Here is an 8,436-nt window from a genome sequence, read left to right as displayed (position 1 = left end):
TCTGGGTGAGAGAGAAAAAGCCCGCGAAGGCTTCAAATGGCTGGAGCTCAAAGAGATAAAACGCAACAGCCAGCTCCCTCGGATGAAGGAGCATGAAAGGGGAGAGAGGAAGGGGGCTGCCCAACACCCTCTAGACTAGCTAAGGCCTCTCCTCTTCCTCCTTTCCTTAGCGCCTACGTCACCACACTACGACGGAGCTGCTTCCCCGTCTCTCGACCCGCTTTCGGGAAGCTCCCCTTCCGAAGCAACCCGTCTCCATCGCTCCGCCCCTCTCCGACCGGTTTTGCGGTATTTGCGCTACTGCGCACGCACGGAATAAAACAAGCCGGAGTGCCGAATTTCGGGAAATCCTCTGTAGCGTTTTTCTTTAAAATTTGACCTTAAAATTAATTCATTATTGCGTGAAACACGTGCGTATCAGAAAACGTAGTCTTTTGGAACGTTAAAATTGGGTTTTACGCCATGTTTTGTTTCTATTTTTGATATTTTAGCGCAATGCTGAAGGGGGTGAAGGCATCCGCAGGACCATAAACATCAGTGGACACGCGGTTCATGTGGCTAATTTTTCGAGCTGTTGCGTTGTAAAACTGTGTTTGTGTGTTTTCGTGCATCGGCGAGAGTGTTGGTATATTGCCTTATTAACGATGGCATGAAAGAGTCCAACCAAGAGTGTGTGCGTCGAGTGGGCAAGCTGTGATAATGCCTGGGCATTGCTGTGTACCGCGGTGCCGCAAGAACTATGACGGTGGAGAATCTGTGCGTGTGTTCACGTTCCCCTCGGACCCTACAAAAAGAACTCAGTGGATAAAGGCTATTCACCGTGCGGACTTCGCACCAGGAAAGCGATCAGTGGTAAGGCTAACTTTCCTATTAAGTGCCGTTTTCTACACTTCCTGTGCATTGAATAACACCACGGGGATTGATGTGAGAGATAACGAGGACGCCCGCTCTAGAATAAAAAGAATGTTTGCGTGGCAAGTATGAGGGAGTGACCTTGTATAGATGACATTCAGCACCACGGGTTTCTTGAGAAATATTCGAAGTGTCGATTAGTTTGTTGCCATGAAGATGAGCTACTTCTTAACTTAAAATACAGCGTTATTCTGTCTTTTTTATTATCCTAGGTCTGCGAGCGCCACTTCAGACCATCCGGCATGGTAAACACAACAATCTATGTGGATACAAAGACAGGCAGAGTAATTGAAGCAAAGCTGAGGCTTACCCGTCTTCGACCTGACGCAGTTCCAAGCATATTGCCAAACTGTCCAGCTTACCTTTCCGCCACAGCCGCAACCACATCTCGAGAGGCAACCACATCTCTGAAAAGAAAGCTCGTCGAGAGGCAGCTTTACTGCAAGAAGCCGTCAACCTGTCCATCGAGACGCATCTCGAGAAAGAGCGACATAACAGAATTCACACTTTTCACGCACTCTTGAAATGCCTTCCGCATATCAAGGTTTCAAAATTCTGGACAGTTTTTACGCAGCATGACTGTGTACTCTTCCTCAACCTGACTTTTGATAGTGGCCCAGCTGTCAGAAAATCAGTGAAAATCACAGAGGACCTCTCTTTCACGCTGTTTTTTCAAGACGGCGAGGTCACCAAACTTGATGGCATCGACATTCCCAAAACTGTGAATGACATTCGGTGCTCGACGCGTCTTCGGGAAGCTGTTGAGGGATTTGATGAGACACCTACCTTGAAGTCCGACGACAAGACCAGTGGCATACTAAAGCTCGTGGTGTCGCTTCTTGAGGACGCAATGAATCAAGAACTGCAAGACGAGGAGCGACGCGATGCTTGCACATTCTTAAGGGAACAAGTCATGCTCCTTTTAAGCAAGTCACCCTGCTACTCTTCAGAATTGCTAGTATTTTCGAGCCTCCTATTTACCATCTCTCCCCACGCCTATAGATACTTGAGGAACTACGGAGGTCTCAAACTACCGCATGAGTCAACAATCAGACGTGTATGCAATTCTCATGTTGTGAATCTGGCAGCTGAACAACAGGATGTTTCATTCTTGCTGTATGCGAAAAAACTCGTGACTGCAATAAAGGATCATGAAAAAACTGTGGTACTTATGATGGATGAAATCCATATACAACCGTATTTGGATTACAAAGGTGGCACAATCGTCAGCGTTGCCAGTAACACTTCGAATGCAGCCAAGACAACACATGTATTTATGATGCAAAGCCTTCTTTCAGCTCAAAAAAGTGTTGTTCATATTTTGCCAGTTGATAAAATCAACGCTGAACAGCTTCACACTGTCCTCCGGAGCATCATAAGTGAGCTTGAAAAAGTTGGTCTTCGCGTCATTGCTGTTATCACGGATAACAATTCTATAAATCGCAGAACAATGTCTCTTTTTGGAAATTCATCAAAAGTAAGCAGCTCCTACCCGCACCCATCAGATCCGACACGTCCTCATTTTTTTGTTGTTGATCCCGTTCACCTGTTGAAATGTGTTCGTAACAATTGGATTAATGAAAAGAACAGTGGCACATGCATGTTTTTTCCTTCTCTTCTGGATCTGCATGGCAACCCGAAAGTTCTCACAGCATCTTTCAAGACCCATCCGGGATCTTCACTCAAAGAAACAAGATCAACTTGTGAAGGCTGCTCCAATGCTCTCAATAAAAGCTCTCAATCCTTCCAGCATGGAGAGGCAGAATGTTAAACTTGCCCTGAAAGTGTTTATTCCATCCACGACAGCTGCTTTAGAAACATGTGACCAGCGCTATGACTTCCAGCACGCACCTGGAACTGCAGAGTTCATAAGGATTGTAGAAACGTGGTGGAAGATTATTAAGTCTCCCAACAAAGGACGACGGCTTCGCGATGTGCTGCAGACTCCCATCACGCAAACATTGTGCCCACAAGCGGAATTCCTTCGAAGCATCATGCAGTGGCTTGACGTGTGGGAACAATTGAAGTTCGATAACGGAATTCTCACACGGGAGACCCACAGTGCTTTTCGACTCACTACAGAGACATTGATCAAGCTTGTCGCATATTGCCTCGAAGACCTTGAATTTGACTATGTACTCCTGGGCAAGTTCCAGACAGACTGTTTGGAGGAAAGATTTGGCAAGTATCGACAATTTTCCGGGTCTCAATACCATGTCTCCATTAGGCAGATATATGAATCCGAACGCAAGCTTCGTCAACAGAGTGCCCTGAAGTTGCCAGAGACGGATGCGGAAACGCCTCCAATCAAATTTGATGAGGCCATTTTGCAGAAACTCAAAATTGAAGTAAATGGGAAGGACATTGAAATGAAGGCCCCTAATCTTCCTGCTATAACATACGTCGCAGGATATTGTGCGCATGTGGCACTTAAGAAGCTGTCATGCACTGCATGCAGAACAAACGTAGTGGAAGAAGAGGACATCGTGTTGGAAAACTCAGAAGTAATAGAGAGCATGAGTCGTGGAGGACTTAAGTTTCCCCAACCTGCAGTGGTGAATGCTGTTATGACCGCCGAATTAGTGTTGGACAAACTACGAAGTCACAAGTATGCTACTGTCTTTCATGCACTTCCCAATCAAAAGCAAGTACTTTTTTCGCTGACGTGCAACCTCTTGATGGAAGGCAGCCATTTGGAGGAATGTCATAGCGGTCACAGCCCAGGATTAGTGCTACAACACCTACTTAGTGCAGCAACCAACATTCTGCTGAAAAACTATTGTAAACTTAAAAACGATCAACTTGTCCAAAAGAAAGTGGCCGAAAATCGGAAGCAGAACACCTTAAAACCTTGACGGTTCGGTAGTTTCACTTGTCTGTAAAACGTCACGTGCACTTGACCATTTATATATTTTAATAAACATTTTTGTTACACCCAACATAGTTGATTTGTGTATTGTTGAGTGAAGTAAATATATATAGAATATGAAGAGTCTGGCTTTGGTTGCCATAAAACAAATAGAAAAGACGCATACGCTTCTAAAAGACTGTTGATTCTACAATATATATATATATATATATATATATATATATATATATATATATATATATATATATATATATATATATATATATATATATACGCGAACGAGCGGCGCAAGCAATGCGTCTTTCTGAAAAGGCGTCCTCCGCGCCCGTCGTGGTGTGGTGACGTCACCGAGGAGTGGAGAGGCCTTAGCTAGTCTAGAGGGTGTTGGGCTGCCTCGCTCAGACAGGAACTGGGTTCGTTCATCGAAAAGTTGTGGTCGCGCGTACTATTTTTACAGCAGTGCTATCTCGTTAGCTCACGACCACAAGCCGTTATTTCGGGATGCCACTGGAGAGAAATAGTGACAGTGAATCGTTTTGGTTTGAGAAAAGAGAGCGACTGCGGCTGGCTGCTGAAACATTGGGTGGCTGAAAGTTATTACTTTTCTCTAGGTCTGCTATACGTAACGTTTTTGTAGGCTTTCTTTCTGTAACCTGTTTTTGAACAATGTTGTTTCATGCTGTTAAGAGACCAGAAAGACAATTTTGTGTTGTTAATTTCAAACAGTTTTATTTCATCACATGCCCGGCTTTTTCGTATCGTCGGAAAGAGAATGATAATACTCGTTGTCCCCGTTCTCCGCGCAGTTCTGTTGTCATATAGATTACTGAGGGCCAAATTTTCTTTTGAACATTTATCTTACATGAAAAGAAAGTGCCTTAAGAGGGACCTAGTGGATAGTGCATTCAATGTAACCCTTTCTAGATCAATTTGTAAAAGAGCACTTGGTCGAGACATTCTAAAACAAGCAAAAAAGATGTGGATGCCGCCGAACGTAAAGTCCTTTTTCTTAAAGCTACGAACAGAAAACTTATCTTTGAAAATGTGGCTGGAAGCCGGAGGGATTCATTTAAAAAGGGGAAATATTTGAGTTCTTTTTAATAAGTCAGAAACTATTGAACAGCTGTTAGTTGATTGCAAAAAAAGGCCATATTCTGCAGGGACACATTGCATAAGTCTTTAAAGGACTACTCACTAGGTTTCACAATTTTGAGCTCACAAGCGCAATGCGTGGACACGTCTGCCAAAATTTGCAACGCTACGCACCGCGGAAATGGGTGGAAATTCAAGATGAACACTGCTCCCCCTCCCCTCTGTCTGCGCACGCCTAGAGAATGAGGGCATGACATGGCCGTATGAATGGCCCTACGTACACGGCAATGCAGTGAAGTTGGTCCTCTTCGTAGACAACTCTGCGCTGACGTTGTCAGCAGTATACCACGTGACATGGCAAAAATTATTTAACACAACATGCGTGTTTATGTATTTGTTGCTTTAAGAGCATAATAAAGCTTGAAATAAATAATGAGACACAATAAAGAATATGCGCGTTTTTCTTTCATTATTTCCCGTGAAATGCTACAAGATGCGGGGCTAATGTGCCAGCGTTCCGCATGCATTCGTGTCCCCGTGGTTAGCGCATTGAGCAGATGACCACCGTGGAACGCTCCTACGTGTTCGCACCTTCATTGTGCTCATCTACTCTACCGCATCTAAGCCAGCGTTTCCTAACCATCCCGCAGAAACAGGCAGAAGATCACAAAATAATGCTGGTCAACAAAGCAACGCTGCTCGCGTGCTCGAGGGATGGACCTTTTTGGGCACGTCATGCGCACGTCACCTCTTGGTCGGATGCCGGAAAGGTTGGGAAAGAGCTTTGGCTTGTGAAGGCTACGCGGAGGAGCGGCAAGGGTTTTGAGCTCGCCTCCTCTCATACTCGTTTCACGCCGCTTCAAAATACCTGTCTTCTCCGCTCTTGATGAACCGATCCGAAAAATTTTCGTGGCAAAATGTTCCTCATTCGACACCCAACAACTTCCACTGTCTGACGAAAATTCGGTATAGGGCCTGGTGAGTGGCTCTTTAAAGATAGATTAACCTCTCAATCCACACGAAATATGCTTCTTGCTTTTTGAAAAGTTTACTCAGCCTTTGAATGTTTCTTTTCATTTACTTGGTCTACATTCGGTATCCTGCAGATCGCTAGCTTACAGACACTGTATAATAGACTACCATCTGTTGATGAGTGTTTAGTAGAAATCATAGTCAAAGCGCATGATATCTACAAGAATAATTGTGATGAAGATGAGATATTTTTATTTCATGTAATAATGTGTATTAAACGTGTCTAATATATATTTGTTAAACTATTCTGACCTCTACTCAAGAAGGTAATAAAAATCTCCACAATAGCTGAGCTGCCTTTATTCTCTCCATGCCTACTACTCTTGCAGTGATGTGATTTGGCCGCTTAGTTCGCGTTTGTATGCAAAAAAAAGTGGCAGAAACGCAAAACAGTAGCAAGAGAAAGTTTACGAACACTGCAGCTTAGGTTTAAAATTACATGATACGATAGCCTCATTGAGCCCCGTTGGAAACACTATTACACGTAGCCACGCTTCACTTTTCAGTGGAAACCCAAGCCATGCCGCAAGGTAAGGTTTACTTGCTACTAGTACGATGTGAGTGATTTCGGCCATTTCAAATTATCTTTATAGAATGTCTGCACCACCTACAGCTAAGACGTGCTGACAACGCCATAGTTGTTTCGTTTGGAAATCTGCAAAGTACCCACTGGGCATCTGTAAGGCAACACGCGAAACTGTTCAGTCTCTCGCTTCTTTCATAAGTTAGCTGGTCATGGTGATGGCCCCGCCCCCGTGGTCGAGTGGCTAAGTTACTCGGCTGCTGACCCGCAGGTCGCGGAAACGAATCCCGGTAGCGGCGGCTGCATTTTCGATGGAGGCGGGAATGTTGTAGGCCCGTGTGCTCTGATTGGGGTGCACGTTAAAAAACTCCTGGTGGTCGAAATTTCCAGAGCCCTCACTACGGCGTCTCTAATAATCATATGGTGGTTTGGGACGTTAAAACCCACATATAAATCAATCAATCATGGTGATGATGTACGTCTGAGCGTTTTGTAACGAGTAGTGGGCTTTTAAGCCCCTAATTTTCCTGCGCGTTTCACGTCTGGACGCCCGGTGCAATTCTACGTTTTCATCACGCAACATCACACTTGAAGACTTCGAATTCCATGGCATTCGCACCGGTCGTTTTTCGAAGTAGTTTTAAGCAGTGACCAGGCTTCGTGGCAAAACACTTGCTTGATGTGTAGTAGACTTGGGTTTCCTGTTTGAACCATGGCTATTCAATAAAGTATATCCTCTGAAGTTCTTGCCGAACTATGTGAGACTGGGGTGTTTGTGTTCATACGTATGCCACGACAGGATACCTCACCAGCATACTAACACCATTCTATTTGTATACACAATTCATTGCTACTAGAACGCAGGTCTCAGAGTTGATTGTGTCAGAGGAATCTTCGCTCTAGCCCACGAGATAGTGCACATAGCCGAAGGGTGCGCTCTAATGGGCATTTTTTTCGTGCGCGTTTTCTACCGCTTATAACTAGAAGGGTGAGGGGGTTGAGCAGCTGATTCATAGTTTTTTTTAGTGTGGTGCTTTCATCAGAAAGTTTTCCTTGAACCATATGCTACATGTGGTCACTTCGCTCGTGACAGAAGCAGTGTTTCCTAAAGTAGTCAGGTGCTATATATGTATAACATTTGAAGTTATTGCTATAACATTCATTGATTTACTCTAGCGATGAAAGCGTTGGCCCTTCCGCAAAGTCTGGTGAACCGTAATAAATATTTAAAACATTCCATTGTACCTAGAATACTCAAAGAGGTTCCGCAATCTCTGAAAAATTGCAGTGCGCTATGCATCAAATCAGGTTTTTACTATAGGTTGCAAATTCTAGCCCAGAAAATTGTCTTGATCAGCTTCCAGTATCCGTTGCTCAAGTACTTTTAAAACAGCGGCTTTTTTCGTTCACTTTCAAATAACGAATTTTCCTTAAAAAAGTGCAGTCACATTGTTCTGCGCACATTACTGATTCCAAAATAACTGCCTTGCGTGGCTAAGAACTGACACAATACTATTTAGTGCAATAAAAATACTCAATATATTGAGCTTTTTCTTTAGTGAAAGAAACGTCTTTCTATCAGTCCACACGAAGAATTCATAAATATCCTAGTCCTCAGTGAATTATCCTGCTTTTCTTTCTTGCATGACGTCATAATTCTAAATAAGCAGTGAAGGTGTCTTGAAATTTGAAAAAAAGATCACAGCATATCTATAAAGTAAATGGTGAGTAGGGCAAAGCGTTTGTCCGTCCGCCCACACCTCCGTCCGTTGGTTCGTTCTTGCTTCTCTCCGTTCATTCTTGCGTCCGTCTATTCTTCCGTGTGTCCATCCGTGCATCCATCCGTTTGTGCGTCCGTCCATGCGTTCGTGTGTCCATCCATTCACTCGTGCATCCATTCGTTCATCCGTGCATCCGTCTGTTTGTCCGTCCATCCTTCCACGCGTCCATCTATCCATCCGTCCTTCTAGTGAACACTCTAAGTACCATCATCTGGCACATTTACATC

At 44.1% G+C, this 8,436-nt stretch overlaps 1 pseudogene; it reads left to right on the top strand.

The window, feature by feature from the left end:
- Positions 1–699: 699 nt before the first annotated feature.
- Positions 700–3,767, top strand: LOC119163919 (uncharacterized; annotated as a pseudogene).
- Positions 3,768–8,436: the final 4,669 nt, after the last annotated feature.

Source organism: Rhipicephalus microplus, chromosome 2 (genome assembly GCF_043290135.1).
Source record: "Rhipicephalus microplus isolate Deutch F79 chromosome 2, USDA_Rmic, whole genome shotgun sequence".
Taxonomy (NCBI): domain Eukaryota; kingdom Metazoa; phylum Arthropoda; class Arachnida; order Ixodida; family Ixodidae; genus Rhipicephalus; species Rhipicephalus microplus.
This window is presented reverse-complemented; position numbering and strand designations above follow the sequence as displayed.